This window comes from Schistocerca nitens, chromosome 2 (genome assembly GCF_023898315.1).
Source record: "Schistocerca nitens isolate TAMUIC-IGC-003100 chromosome 2, iqSchNite1.1, whole genome shotgun sequence".
Taxonomy (NCBI): Eukaryota; Metazoa; Arthropoda; class Insecta; order Orthoptera; family Acrididae; genus Schistocerca; species Schistocerca nitens.
This window is the reverse complement of record NC_064615.1, coordinates 89974338-89991544: the sequence shown is the minus strand read 5'-3', so window position 1 is coordinate 89991544 and position 17207 is coordinate 89974338.

The following is a 17207-nucleotide window of genomic DNA, read 5'->3' as shown; positions in this document are numbered from 1 at the left end:
GACTAAGTTAAAAAGCAGATTATCTTTCAATAAACGGTTTTGCATGTGAAATGTGGTGCAAGCCTTTTTTCTTCCTATTATGCAGAGCTCCAGCTTCAACGGAATTAACATATGGTATATGGTACATCGGTAAAGAATGCTCAAATTTTTCTCAAGGTTAGCGTCTATGTTATATTTCTCTGAGCCAGCCGGCGCACGTGGCTGCCTGCGTTGCGAGTCATTGTCTGTTTCTTTGTAGGCGCTCGTCGTTATTAGGATTAGGAGACCTAACTTCCACAAATTCACCTTGTCGAGAGGGCCCTGCCCTGTTTGAATCCTGCCAGTTCTGATGCAATTCAGGTCTGTCGTTACGATCATATCGTCTGTCGTCATGTCGGTAGATTCCATTATTTCTTTCTTGCCGGTGGAGAATTTCTCCCTGAATCTTAATTGCGCGCTGAACTGTTGCGTCTGGAGTTATTCTGTCTCCCTCGATAATAATTGTTTTGGTTCCCATATTGCCTATGGTTATCTCTGGCATATTCATTACTACAGAAATGCGATCTTTCTCTGTAACTATTATTACTCTCCCAGTGGTTGTCATATGGGTGGTGTCTGTTTTGTTCACGATTTGCGTTGTAAGAATAGCCTTGTCGTGTCCAGTTATTATTTCTGTCATCGCGGAATTGTGACGGATGTGACCTGCAATTGTTGTGCTCCTGTTTTCGCGTTCCGCGATTGTCAGTGTCAATTTCCAATTCTTGTAAAAGTCCCTGAAAAGCTTCAGTATCGTCTTTGCAACGTCCCGCCAAAATAATATGTCGTAAATGTTCAGGCAATTTGATTAAGCAAGTGCGGATGAGTTCTGAGGGGCTGCATGGGTTTGACAGGTACTGATTCATGTGCAACATGCCTTCAAAATGTTTCACAAGACTGGAAAATTCAGATTGTTCGAAATGTTTCATCATAATGATGCTATGTTTTACTCTGTCTTTTGTAGCTTGAGACCAATATGCTGAGATGAAGGCATGATAAAATTCTCCTTCACTGTGACAATCGTGAATGAGCGATCGAATTCTTTCAGCTGGTTTATTCTCTAAATAGCCACACATAAATTCTAATCTATGCTCTAATGACCAGTTGGGAAGAAAACAATGAGAGAATTGACGAAGCCACGCTTGTGGATGAATGTCGTTGCCGGAATTCTTAAATGTTTTGAATTTACGTGTAGTAATAAACAGCTTATAGTCAAAATCATCATGTCGGCGAGTCGCATATCGGTCATTGTTACGTCGTTTCGGCGGTTCCGTCTCAAAATTCGATGTACCTTGGCAATTTCTTTCACAGTTTCCGAAGTGCCTCGTGTTATTATTTTGTGGCTGTTCCGTATTTCTAAGTCCCTCTTCCCGTATTGGAGCGCGAGTGTCCTCTGCAATACGTAATTCTTGTATTACCTGCATCAAGTGATCTTGTACTTCCCGGATTTCTCTTTCGTGTTGCGTATTAATTTGATTCTGATTTTGTTTGAATTTCTTAATTTGTTCATACTCTTCTGTGTCAGTGATGCCTACAGGTCTTGTGTCATTCAGATCATCATCTACCTTTGTAGATAAGATAGTGAACTGATCCGAAAGTTCGGTTACTTTCTCCGATAGTGAACAGATTTCCTCAGTGTGTTTTTCTGAACCAAGTTTCAGAGTGTCCATTTGCGTTGAAATCGTATCTACTGTGTCCTTTAAGTTTTCCTGAGTTTTGGCAAGTTGCGTAACCGAATCGGTAGATGCAACTGAGTCAATTTTAGCTTGCAAGGTGTCGTGATTTTCATGAACAATAGTTTGCAGTTCTTTTATGGCTGCTTCGTGATTCTGTAATTCATTTTCATGACGTGAAAAAATAGGTTGTAAATGCTCACAAATTTGTGTTTTTACGTCATTGCAGACTTTTTGACATTTCGATTCGATTTTAAGTAACTCAGCAGTTAAACCTTCACGTGTTTGTTCAAGCGTTTGTTCCAATAAGTCTAACTTTTGAAACTGTTGCGGTGTTTGTCTCTGATTTTGTTCCATCGTGTCTAACTTTTGAAGATTTTGTCCCATTTGTTTCTGATTTTGTTCAAGCGTTGTGTCTAACTTTTGTAGCCTTTGTCCCATTTGTTGCATTAAGTGTAATAACAATGCGCTGTTGTCTGAAACATGTTCCTCAGTGCTATTCGGCAGTGCATTTGAACCGGCAATATTCGCATTTTCAAAAGCAGAAAATGTGTCTTGACTTATTTGAGAAAACGGTGAGGACGCAAAACCTGAATCTACAGTATTTGCAAGATTGTGTCCTGTCATTTCGGATTCCTGAGGCGAGCTATTGCCGACAGATCGATCGATAATGCTTCCCTGTTCACTAATTGTTTCACTGTCTACACCATTATTTGCAGCCCGCTCCATTTCCCTATGCACAATTACCAAATTACTACTTTGAACATTAGCTAATTCATTACTACTTTGGAGCCCAGTATTACGTCTTTCACACGCCATTATTGTCACAATATTTCACACGGTAACACAGAAAAGCACAATTTGAAGAGCAAAATAAGAAAACACATTAACATAACATTGAAAATAATATCTCGTTAATTGCAAGCGCAGCTGCGAAATATTTGGTGCAAATCTACATGCATGCCACAACTGTTTTACTGTAGAACAATGAAAAACTACAAGTACAAAGGAAATTCTCTCTACAATTACGCACTAGCAATAAACAAAAGCTACACTAATTACACAAATTACAAGAAAAAATCCAGTGAGGTATCCTCGGCTAAGGGTCTACATATGAAACGTCCCCTTAGAAAAATTAATGAATGACTGTGCTGATAAACCTCTTACATTATTTTCTTTTCAAAAGCAAAAGCAAAATTGAACGTACTCAGACATTACTCTCTTTACTTATTCTGATCAACACTAAACTGACACAATATTTTTAGCGCAACGCAATCTGACTTTCAGAAATACCTACAAAAGAATGGCCCTGACTAACAATAACCTATACCTTTCATCAATCACTTACCTCACAAGAATCTTCGTTACTCGAACTACTGCAATAGAGTGAGCGCCACTACTGCCAGCTAAATAAAAGATTTTAACTACTTAAGGCACTAACTACTGATAGGCATAGTTATCAAATGAAAGATTTTGATAGAGGACAAGCAATGTATTTACCTTAATAGTGTTCAAAAGTCATAATACATATATCAGTCCATGATATCGAATATTACAAATTTATCCTTTCTGATGGACACACGTCCAGATCGTCCGCTCTCAAAATTCCGCCATCTCTCTCCCCACATCCACCACTGCTGGCGGCTCACCTCCAACTGCGCAACGCTACGCGCTGTTAACAGCCAACTGCCCAACACTACAATAGCAAATTCCAACAATGCCACCCAGTCACAGACTGCACACAGCACAGCCGGTAATTTTCATACAGAGCGCTACGTGGCGGTGGCGTTACCAATATAAGAACCTAAACAGCCTACTTACAAGTCTATCTTATAAAATGGAATAGAAACTGACAATCGAAACAGAGTACTCTGGCAAATAACATATTTTTTCGTTTTTCTCAAAATCAGCATACTTGGACAATTGTTGTTTCTGCAGTCAGTGTTGGAATACTTGAAAACTGTACAGGATTATATCTGGAATGGTGATCAGGCGTAGAGTTGGTTTTTAACCAAGGATGGCAGCCACGAAGGGAACAGGCAGAGCCTGTGCTGGGCACTTTTGGTCGATGTTTTTGGCTTGCTGAGGTGGTAAGGGCTCGTAAGACCTGTAAGTCATGTGTGTGTTAAAGTATTAGCGTAGGGTGCAGCTAGACTGGAAATGTCATTTCAATGCAACAGTTTTCATCTTGTAATCTCTTAGACTTTCCCGGCGATTTTGTGACATCTCGTTAAATCGGGTGCACTGCCGGTGGTATTTGTTTATCTAACATAATATTTCGACGTCGTACCTCGGCGTCTTCATCAGGTGCTTCCTGTGACTGTCGCAGTTTGATAATGTGTATTCGTTGTGAGATAATTGACATCCTGACAGAGAACGTTGTTGTTTGCGAACGGTTTTTCGGGAAGAATTGAATGAAGTGTTAAACGTGGGGAATTTGCTCAGATTAACGTGCTGGTGCTCTGCAAAATGCCATTGGTCCAAGCTGAATGTTGCCTGTGTACGCTCTGCTTGATTTTACAACGCTGCTATTTCATATCATATTTTGTTTCAGTATGCAAAATATAAAATTCTGAAAGGCCACCATTCAATATAACTTGTTTTACTGCGAGAAATAAAACTGATACTGAATATTATACCCCTGTCAGAGTACATACTTGCCCTAAAGGACTATTTTTCTGTCTTATAATTAAATCACATTTATGTATGTTTTGCAATTTATTCATTGACTGGTTCTTAGGCCGGGCTTCTATGATTTGAAAGATTTCATTGGAGCACAATACAACGGTGCACAATCACACTCGTGGACTGTTAGTAGAGCCACTAAATCATTGTATGGTTGCGTGCCTGCACTTAAGTGGTTGCGTAGTAACAAACAAGTTGCAGCTGACGATTCACTTTGTAATTTTGATCATCAGCAGTGGCCGAAGACTACCGGCACAAGAAGTCAGCCTGATTCAGCCAACGGCATTTTCAAAGAGGGCGGAGGAGCGAATAGAAGTTTAGGGCAGTCTCTTGGCCTTAAAGTGGGAAACTTCAACGACATGAGAATGCAGAAGGCAATGGAAACGATTACATTAAAGACATATAATGTGTATCTACAGGACAAGTGGCCTGTAACTGAAAAGTGTCGTGATAATCTCTCCACTGGCAGAAGATTGTGGACTAGTCCCCAATTGGGTTCCCGGCAGGGGACTGCCAACGGGGAGGTGACCATAAGAAAAAGATTAAAAAACCAACGAAAGAGTAAAGTTCTACGAGTCGGGGCGTGGAGTGTCAGAAGTTTGAACTTGATAGGACAGTTGGAAAATCTGAAAAGGGAAATGCTAAGTCTCAAATTAGGTGTAGTGATGGTCAGTGAAATGAAATGGGAAAAAACGGATATTTGGTAAGATGAGTATAGGGTAATATCAACAGGAGCAGCAGAAAATAGTATAACAGGGGTAGGATTATTTGTGAACAGGAATGTAGGTGAGAGAATGATTTAGTGTGAACGGTTCAGTGATAGAGTTCTCATCAGAATCGGCAGCAGATCAACACTGACAGCAATAGTTCGTGTATACAAGCCGACTTTGCAAGCCGAAGATAAGGAGATAAAGAAAATATGTGTGGATATTGAGCTGGTCATTCAGTACGATAATGGAACATCTGATCATTGGTGATTTGAATGCTGTGGCAGGGGAAGGACTCAACGAAAGAGGTACGAGATAGGTACGAGCAATGGGAGCAATTGAGTTCTGGAATAAATTTCAGCTCATAATACTCAGTACTCTGTTCAAGACTCACAAGATGAGGAAGTACACTAGGAAAAGGGCGGGAGATACAGGAAAATTTCAGTTAGATTAATCAAGGTCAGGCAGCGATTTCGATGTCACACACTGGACTGCAAGAAATACCCAGGAGTAGATATAAATGTAGATCCCAAATTAGTAGTGATGGAGAGTTAACTAAAGGTTAAGAGACTAGGCAGGAAGAATCAGTGCACAACGAAATGGAAGACTGAGACACTAGAGAATGAAGAGATAACTTGAAGTTCTCTGTGTTCATATATACTGCGATAATGAATAGTTCGGTAGGCAGTTCAGGTGAAAAGAAATTCACTTGTCAAAAATGACCGTCGCAGAAGTTGGAAAGAAAGATATAGGTATAAAGGAAGTAGTAGCATAGGGACCATGGGCAGCAAAAGAAATACTTCATGTTATCAATGAAAGACGGATGTACAAAAATATACAAGGACGTTCAGGAACATGCAAATACTAGTAGCTTAGGAAGGAAATAAACAGGAAGTGCACGGAAGTTCAAGAGGAATAACAGCATGGAACATGTGAAGAAATCGAAAAAGAATTAACGGTCGGGAGGACTGGCTCAGAATATTCAAAACAACCATCGGTGAAATTAAAAGCAAAGGTGGAAACATTAATAGTTCAGTAGGAACTACACTATTAAATGCACAGGAGAGAGCGGATAGGTGGAAGGTGTGCAGTCCTAGAGTATCGACTACGCACCGACCAATACAGCACCACGAAACGGCATCAAGGAGGCGGTGAAACTTGCGCCAATGCAAGAGCGGGCAGCGCCACAGCTCCATGAAGTCAGAGTTCCGCGCCCGCTGCCTACGGTGATTTAATTAGCTGCCCATCGTTGGTCGGGCTCAGTTCCGTCGCAGTCCTAGAGAGCATCAATACTGGGTAACAGGAAGACGTTATGAAATTTAAAAATTTTTTACCGGGAAATTAAATGTTCAAAGAGATTTCGGGATTGCACCCGCTTGTCGTAAACTTCACTCCACGATATTTCCACTGGACACCTGCCAGTTATCTTCAGGTGAACTTTCGAAGACTGACGAAAACGTTCCCGGCTCTGCCTTAAATAGCGCGCTGACAGTATTGCCACCATGTGTCAGAATCGCGATGAGAGATGGACCACATCGCCCGGCGGCAGCGCCCTCGTTGGTGGAATTGCAACGATCAGCTGTCTTCGGTAGTTGTATAGAGTTTGGCTCGCCGCAGCCATCGAAATAATTTGGCGCCTTCGTCTGGAGCAAATCTCTGAGATGACGGGACACCACGCATTATCTAGCTGGTAGCAGCTGTCACGGTTTACTAGATTTTCTGCTATGCGTATTTCAACGGATTCTTTTATAATGGAGACCCAAAAAGATGTTACTGTGGCCAAAATTAATGTTTAATGATACACCATTGAATGTCCGTCAGAGATAAGGTGTTCCACAACTGCAGACTTGCTGGGTTGCAGAAGGCGAGAGCAACGTTTATGTTCTGTGCAACGTTCTCCCACTTTGCGTGTTGTTTATCCTATATAGGCCACACCAGACTGGCAAGGTATTTTGTAAATACCCGCCTTCCACCATAACAAAATGATCCATTAATAATCCCAGCAGGTCCGAAATCTTAAATGGTAGGTGGATTTTGCGGGCTTTCAAACAATAACGAATGTATGAAATGAGGTGACGGTGTGGTGGCCCTCAACTACGTACCAACTGACCCAGAGTAGCAACATTAAACGTTTTGACTGGTTTCGTTGTCTATGGGCTGAGATAAATAGACTACTGGCCATTAAAGTTGCTACACCAAGAAGAAATGCAGATGATAACGGGTATTCATTGGACAAATATATTATACTAGATGTGACATATCATTACATTTTCACGCAGTTTGGGTGCATAGATGCTGAGAAATCAGTACCCAGAACAACCACCGCTGGTCGTAATAACGGTCTTGATACGCCTGGGCATTGAGTCAAACAGAGCTTGGTTTGCGTGTACAGGTACACCAGCCCATGCAGCTTCAACACGATACCACAGTTCACCATGAGTAATGACTGGCGTATTGTGACGAGCCAGTTGCTCGGCCACCGTTGACCAGACGTTTTCAATTGGTGAGAGATCTGGAGAATGTGCGGCCAGGGCAGCAGTCGAACATTTTTATCCAGAAAGGCCCATACAGGACCTGCAACATGCGGTCGTGCATTATCCTGCTGAAATGTAGAGTTTCGCAGGGATCGAATGAAGGGTAGAGCCAAGGGTCGTAACACATCTGAAATGTAACGTCCACTCTTGAGAGTGCCGTCATTGCGAAAAGAGGTGACCGAGACGTGTAACCAATGGCACCCCATACCATCACGCCGGGTGATACGCCAGTATGGCGATGACGAATACACGCTTCCAATGTGCGTTCACCGCGATGTCGCCAAACACGGATGAGACCATCATGATGCTGTAAAAAGAACCTGGATTCATCTGAAAAAATGACGTTTTGCCATTCGTGCACCCAGGTTCGTCGTTGAGTACACCATCGCAGGCGCTCCTGTCTGTGATGCAGCGTCAAGGGTAACCGCAGCCATGGTCTCCGAGCTGATAGTCCATGCTGCTGCAAACGTCGTCAAACTGTTCGTGCAGATGGTTGTTGTCTTGCAAACGTCCCCATCTGCTGACTCAGGGATCGAGACGTGACTACACGATCCGTTACAGCCATGCGGAAAAGATGCCTGTCATCTCGACTGCTAGTGATACGAGGCCGTTGGGAATCAGCACAGCGTTCCGTATTACCCTCCTGAACCCACTGATTCCGTATTCTGGTTACAGTCATTGGATCTCGACCAACGTGAGCACAATGTCGTGATACGATAAACCGCAATCGCGATAGGCTACAGTCCGACATTTATGAAAGTCGGAAACGTGATGGTGCGCATTTCTCCTCCTTACACGAGGCATGACAACAACGTTTAACCAGGAAACGCAAATGGGTTGGAAACTTTCCTCATGTCAGCACGTTGTAGGTGTCGCCACCGACTCCAACCTTGTGTGAATGCTCTGAAAAGCTAATCATTTGCATATCACAGCATCTTCTTCCTGTCGATTAAATTTCACGTCTGTAGCACGTCGTCTTCGTGGTGTAGCAATTTTAATGGCCAGTAGTGTAGTTGCCGCATTACAGGCCAAATACTGTTGAGTCTAAAGTATACGATAAGAATACACACATGAATCGAATGATCGAATGTTTCAGTCTTTCGGCAATTGCGAATTATGATTGAAACATATAAATTTATAAATGAAATATTGCAATTAAATAAAATGTGCAGGTACTATGTTAACGACTTTAAATGATGAGTACGATAGTGGAAGTACTTTTGAGAATGCGGTATATTTATGCAACACTTATTGGTGTCGATGGTCCAGCAATTAAGTAAAATAAAAGTTGAATAACGGGGAGACAATAGATTCCTACTGCACGTAATTAGTTATGAACAACAACATGGCTCGCTAGATAAATCACTTCTAAACGCACACTACGTCTTCACTGTAGAAGCCACGGAAATCTCACAAGTGCGCAAATCGGCATTCCGAAGTATTTCTATCTGCCGCAACCACGCGCAAACCGTTCCACAGTCTCCCAGTCTGTTTCCCGCCGACTGCGAGTCCGTCGCGCTGTACTGTCCGCTTCCAGCCCCCACTCCCGTCCTGTGCTCTACTCCCCCTGTCCTCTCCCCCGAACTTGCTTCCATCCAGTCACCCCATTCAAGAGCGCTGTGATTGGCTAGAGCGCTCGCGGCATGTCTTAAGTCCAACGCACCCACACAAACATAATGAAACCCATTCGAAATACTGGATTTACATTTAAATAACTTGAAATTATATAAATATTCCTACGGGCAGACCATATACACTCTCTAACACACATTATTAGATACACAGACAAATTAAATAAACATATATCAAAGGAATAGAACAAAAGGTAGGCCAGTAGCCTAATGTCTCTGTGCTTTATATAACACAGTAAATATTTAACCAGTTTCTTCATGAATAGTATATATCGGACGTAAACAAAGACATAGGTGAATAAATATATTTATAAGCATGCTGCTACCGTTTTTTCGTGTAACTGTGGAGTACTTATGGCCTGACACGATCGATAGTAATCGGCCACTTTGACATCCAATAACTCATGTGCTGTTTAAGTTACATTCCTGTTATTCACACCAATTTAGTTTTACACTAATAGCTTTCTAATGACACGTAGATCGACGAAATCGGATGAACCGTTTAGATTTTGGAAATTCGCTGCTGAGTGTTACTTGTTTAGTTTATCGTCAGGTACTAAACTTTAAACTAATAAATATATTGAAAATCTGTTTACACCACTAGAATCGTCGTGCAGATGATAGTAATGTAAATGTTTCTTTTTGAGGTATCATGATTTATCTGGCTACTATTAATTTCTATACGAACTGTGAAATGTCTGCATTAAGGCTTCACAAAGTCCGCCATCTTTGGCCCTCCCGGCGCACAGTGTCACCAAGGAATTCCTAGCCACGTGCTCGATGGACCACGCGCTGGGGCAACTCCTGTCGTCCGGATAACGTTCAGCACAACGTGTTTAGACACTGGACTCGCATTCGGGAGGACGACGATTCAATCCCGCGTCCGGCCACCCTGATTTAGGTTTTCCGTGATTTCCCTAAATCGTTCCGGGCAAATGCCGGGATGGTTCATTTCAAAGGGCACGGCCGACTTCCTTCCCCGTCCTTCACTAATCCGATGAGACCGATGACCTCGCTGTCTGGTCTCCTTCCCCAAAACAACCCAACCCAACAACGTGTTTGCTGCCAGGCCCCGTCTGACCGAGCGTCCCGTGCGGCCGCTGCTTCCTCCTTTTCAGGGCGCGACGACTCGCCCGTTACCTCACAATTGTCTTGCTATTTTGAAGGAAAATATTTCCAGTGAAGGGAATAAAAGCTACACTGTCCTTAAATGTGCAAGCTCTATAGGTAAACTGTCCCCATCTGACGCTGTATGGGCCCTGTGTACGAGGGTTTTAAGCACACTCATAGATTGCACCGAGCGAGGTGGCGCAGTGGTTAGACACTGGACTCGCATTAGGGAGGACGACGGTTCAATCCCGCGTCCGGCAAACCTGATTTAGGTTTTCCGTGATTCCCCTAAGTCGCTCCAGGCAAAATCTGGGATGGTTCCTTTCAAAGGGCACGGCCGACTTCCTTCCCCGTCCTTCCCTAATCCGATGAGACCGATGACATCGCTGTCTGGTCTCCTTCCCCAAAAACAACCAACCAACACTCATAGTTTGGGATGGATGATGGCAACTTGAAAAGAACTACAAATTAGTGCGGGTGGGCTTACGGTAAACAGAATGTCCCAGAGAGCCGTCATTCTTCCGTCTAACCAAAAATCCAGGAATGGGAGGCAACCATCTTCATCCAATTCCATAGTAAATCGAATATTCTCATGAACGGAGTCAAGACTATGTAAAAACCCTTATCTTTTCGACTGATGACCATCGATGTTCCATAGTGCTCAGAGCCATTTGAACCTTTGAACCTTATCTTTTCCGTGGGGCCACACTACGAAAGTATCATCCACATACCTCCAAAAAATAGTTGGTTCAAGAACCGTTGATTCAAGTGCTCTTTCCTCAAAATCCTCCATAAAACTATTTTTATGCCTAATTTTGAGGAAGGAGCACTTGAATCAGTATGTACAGGGTGACAATTATTGAACTACTAGAAAAGAAAAACGTAAATTAGTTACAAAGTACGTCGTGCATACATTTTATTCAACATGTAATCGTCACTACAGATATTCGGATTTTATGTTGTCATGTCGATATGCCAGCCATCATTGGCGATGACGTGGCACAGACTAATAGCGAAATTCTGCATGTCCTTCAGAAGTGTCGAAACATCGATGCTGTTGATGACCTGAATGGCTGTTTTCAGCTGAGCAATGGTTTTGGGGTTACTGCTGTACACCTTGTCTTTAAATATAGTCCCACAAAAAGGAGTCGCATGTGTTCATATTCGGAGAATGTGGCGGCTAATCGAGGCTCATGCCAGTGGCCTCTGGGTACCTCAGAGACAGAAAACGGTCCCGAAAGTGCTCCTCCTGAACACGAAACACTCTCCTGCTTCGATGGGGTCGATCTCCGTCTTCTATGAACCACAGCTTTTCGAAATCAGGGTCACTTTGGATAATGCGGACGAGACCACAGAAACATGGTAGTCAAGGGAAGGCAGGATTCGGTTACGACTGTGGACGGGACCGTAAACAGTTATTATTGGTTGCCTTTTACAGTTACACACAATTTATTTTAAATCAGTCATTCCAGACTCAACAATAAATTTAAAAAATACCTCATGTTATTAATGAAGGAATAAAAAAATGTAAATAATTGTGTTTTCTGAGTTACAATTTAGGAAATCACCATTAAAACCAGATACAACAGATAATGTTTTAAAAGCAAGCCACTTTGATTTGGGCAGAAGGCCTTACACGCCAGGAATGGCAGTAAACTAAGAAATGTTTAAAACTCACTGCAACTTACAAGTTACAGGTATTGAAATATTAAGGCAAGTCACCACAAACACCGTAGAAAGCGTCAGACGCCAGGAATGGCGCTAAATAAGGTTTTAAGGTTTACAGCTAAAATACAAATATCAATAGGATTTTAAAGCAAATGACCACAATCACGGCTGAAGGCTTTACACGCCAGGAACGGCAATAATATAAAAATTATCTTGAAACGTGCTGTAATACGATAGCAAAAGTTAAAGTTAATTGAAGAAAAAAAAAAAAAAAAGAAAAACAAGCAACTGATCCAGACGGTGCTCCAGGAATCGACCTCTGAGAAGGTCCGGCAACAAACTCTTTCGCGAGCGATGAGATGGGCAGCCAAGAGCTGCATTCACTTCACAAGACGGCAATTCAGACTAGTGGCAGTCTAATGAATGACTATATATAATCTGCTGAAGCTACCTGATGTCCGATAAGCCAAATGCAACGTTGGAACAATACGCCAAAACCGGAACGGCGGTCTGCACTGCATCCCCAGAATACTGTGTTTAGAGCGCCCGTAACGAGAAAGGAACCACTACCAGCTTTACGTCCTATTCCACAAATCCGAACAAACAAAACACACTACAGAGCACCAGACAAACCAACAGTAACTAAAACCCCACTCGATTTTCGTGCGAGGCAAAACCGAAATGTAACCAACCACAATCAGCAACCACATGTCATTGCGGAAACAATCGCAAAGGGTGCCAAGACCAAGTACCAAATGAGTGACATCAAATTCATTAGGCACACAAACACACGCTGAACTCACTGTGACAACTCTGTTGACGGTTAGCAGAATGAAACAAATCCCTTCACTGCTTTATTAACTTACAGTTGAGTAACCACACCGTCTAATCACAGAGGCAAGAGCTTTAAACACAGTAGGGTCTTCAAGTACTAAACGGTACGCAGATCCACCAAACCGCACATGATGGTGCGATGATAATCTGCCACATCACATATGTACTCGGGGCCCACACGGGGGACTGACTTCACTCTACTGGGATTGAAATGCACTCATCTTAAAGCCTGCTGGATCCGGTTTACGACGAGGTCGTGCACCCTTGTGACCACATCCCTTCCATCCGGCTAGCGGTCCCGGCGTGTTAACCCACTACGCGGACCTGGCTCCTACTGAGTCCCCAACCGACCTGGCCCCACTCACACGACCAGAAAAACAACGTTGCCGCAAAGATAGGGCAACAGTTACTACATATCGATAACTGCCGCTGCTGCCACTAGTGGACAGGCATCGATTGCGAAACCGAGTGGCGCCAGTCAACACGAGAGGAAGACAAACAGCTGCAACCATGCCAGGTAAACGATACCGTCTGGCATCCCACAGAGGGCTGAAACCTACAAACAGCACCAACGCGAGCCGCAGCACGGCTGAACTACCTTCCAAAAACTTCACGTACTGTTTGGTAGTCACCGTACCAAAATCGAATGCCTTACCGATTATTCAGTGACTGGACATTGCACACCACACAGTCACTCGTTGAGGGTGAAGAGACTTCTTGATCACGAAAGGCGGATTCTCAGTGCCTCAAATGCGCCAGTTTGCTTACTGATGAACCATTCAAATAAAAGTGGTCCTCGTCGCTAAACCAAACCATACTATTTCCCGTCATACCCAGCAACGAACCGTGCAGTTTCAACGTCCTAACGCAAAACGTTCCGAAACTATGACGATTTTATTTCATGTAGTTCAATAACTGTCACCCTGTATGTAGATGTATTATAACCGTGCAGTGTATAGCTGAACAGTTTTTTGTAAGTACTACTTTACAGTGATAAGTGACAATCTGCATGTAATTTAGGTACAAGTGATGAATAATGTTTTAGAAGGCACCTTGTACAATAACTGCATTTTACTGTGTGTTGTTATTTCCCATTGGTACAGGTGCCCCGAGCACGGTAAAATTTATGAGCGAAATCGATCCCCTTCTACCAAAATGAAGAAAGACACTTGTGTATCATAACGGTGCAATTACTGTTACGCGTATTTCTTTTTTCTTACATCCCAATCGTAATCCACCCACTGCTTTCGTTTCTCGTCGTCATTCCCTGGTTACCATGTCAAGAAGCAAAGTTTAAGTGTAAGGGGCAGTGTGTGATCACAGTCTGACTCCTGTTTTGATTCTGAACTTGACCTTCAATGTCGTGGAGATTAATATCTCTTTAAATAGTTCACCGGTTTTTCTAACCAGATTCACATCCTTTATGATTTGGGACAATTCTGGTCCATCTACTTTATCATAAGCTTTCTTGAAGTTTGTGAAGAGGTGGACGAAATGTATCCTTCAGAGTTTTTGATATGATATTACCAGCTTCAAATTCAAGATCTGCATATTCTGAAAGCCGTCTTGGTGCTCAAAATTTCATGGATTTTGTTGCATTTCCAATTTTCCGCAATACTTTGGAGAATACCTTTCAGGTTACTGGTACTAATAACATTCATCAGCAGTCCCTAGGTGTCGATTTATCTCCTATTTTGTGTATAGGAAGTATCAGTACCGACTTCCACCGTTAGCTAGCCACACACGAGAGGATTTCCAAGACGAGCCAGAGCTGCGAGCCAGTTCGGCGGATATCCATGATGGATCTGGCCAGCCTACATAAGGCCCGCCATTTCCCACTAACGTCCAGGCCTCCGCCCGTCGGATATGGTCTCTCTGACTAGCCGGCAGATCGGGTCTGTTCGTGTACGGGGGCAAATCGGCAGGTTTTCGACATTTGTCCGCGGACCCGGGACTGTGGTGCATCAGTACCGACTTCCACCATTAGCTAGCCACACACGAGAGGATTTCCAAGACGAGCCAGAGCTGCGAGCCAGTTCGGCGGATATCCATGATGGATCTGGCCAGCCTACATAAGGCCCGCCATTTCCCACTAACGTCCAGGCCCCGCCGGTCGGATATCGTCTCTCTGACTAGCCGGCAGATCGGGTCTGTTCGTGTACGGGGGCAAATCGGCAGGTTTTCGACATTTGTCCGCGGACCCGGGACTGTGGTGCATCAGTACCGACTTCCACCATTAGCTAGCCACACACGAGAGGATTTCCAAGACGAGCCAGAGCTGCGAGCCAGTTCGGCGGATATCCATGATGGATCTGGCCAGCCTACATAAGGCCCGCCATTTCCCACTAACGTCCAGGCCTCCGCCCGTCGGATATGGTCTCTCTGACTAGCCGGCAGATCGGGTCTGTTCGTGTACGGGGGCAAATCGGCAGGTTTTCGACATTTGTCCGCGGACCCGGGACTGTGGTGCATCAGTACCGACTTCCACCATTAGCTAGCCACACACGAGAGGATTTCCAAGACGAGCCAGAGCTGCGAGCCAGTTCGGCGGATATCCATGATGGATCTGGCCAGCCTACATAAGGCCCGCCATTTCCCACTAACGTCCAGGCCCCGCCGGTCGGATATCGTCTCTCTGACTAGCCGGCAGATCGGGTCTGTTCGTGTACGGGGGCAAATCGGCAGGTTTTCGACATTTGTCCGCGGACCCGGGACTGTGGTGCATCAGTACCGACTTCCACCATTAGCTAGCCACACACGAGAGGATTTCCAAGACGAGCCAGAGCTGCGAGCCAGTTCGGCGGATATCCATGATGGATCTGGCCAGCCTACATAAGGCCCGCCATTTCCCACTAACGTCCAGGCCTCCGCCCGTCGGATATGGTCTCTCTGACTAGCCGGCAGATCGGGTCTGTTCGTGTACGGGGGCAAATCGGCAGGTTTTCGACATTTGTCCGCGGACCCGGGACTGTAGTGCATCCTCAACAGACCACAGGCCACGGGCGACAGAATCCAGGTGTTGCGACCGTATCTTATCACAAGTGCGTTATCAAGTGCGGCGTTTTATATGCATTTTATGTATTGCAACTCATTTTCAGACTTTGATAATAGTTCATATTTTCGGAAGAAGTATGCTCGACACGAGTAAGGAAACTGTGGCAGTCGTTGGCGGTTTGTACGCCAAGTGCTCATATATTTCTCAAAATGAAAATCGCCCAAAATGGGTCAAAAATGGGTTGCCGACAGGCAACATTCCGAATACAGAGATCTGGTTCAGAATCGCGGAAATTCCTCTGAGAAGCACGAAGTTTCAATACACTGGGTGGAGAGCGTTCTTCAGCCTTTGTAAAATACAGTAATTCGACATAATACGGTTACGGTTAGTAGCCAACAATAATTAACATAATACAAGCAACATTTTACTGACGCTCATTATCGAGTTGGTTTATACAGCTTACCCCCATACCCCCTCCTTTCCGCTGATTTTAAATGTCGACACTTTTCTGAGATTAGTTTTGAAATTACTTAAGGCTTTTTAAATCCGTCTTTGTAACTATAAAATCTTATTTTTGGCACCAAATGCGTTTCATTTTGTTCCAATAAACCGTAGTGACTGATCTGTTATGAAACATACTTACAATCTAACTTGCTTTCCACACCTAATATCAGTTCGTTGCGAAAGATATAGATGTTAAATACGATATATTATGTGCGACTTTCGCTCAAATCAGAAACGTCCATGTGCACGTTTTTTAAGTATTTCCTCGTTTGACACTGTCGTTTCTTGCACCTTAGATGCAAACATGGATTTCAAATACCTTCGATTACTATAAAGCAGCTGCGGACAATATGGTCACACAAATGAAGAATTATTTTTCTGAAACCGTATTTCAAATTTCGTAGCTTAATTTCTTCAACGCTTTGGAATACCGACTAAAAATGTTTCAACCATCTCTTTGTACGCCTTCTTCTACACATTTTTGTATGTGAGAAGTTCATGCGTCCATTATCACAAACAAGATATTTCAGAGTACAACTGTATAAGCTTTTCGATGTGGTCATTGGCCCATCGCCGTCACTATACACGTAGCGCCTAAAACTTGCTGTCATCTGAAAACCACCATCCATCAGTGGTGATTTTTGAGTAACACACTCTTTTTCTTTATTACCATTTCAAAAGTGGCTTCTTTTGGCAATGCAAAACGGGGATCACAGCATGTCACGTCGATAACTTCCTAATGCAGTTGCAGTTACGACAGAATCGTGAATGATTTATTAAACGAGGAACTGAGGACAATACAGCTCGAAAGCTTATGAGGAAGCACATTCTCAGTATAAAAATAAACGTGT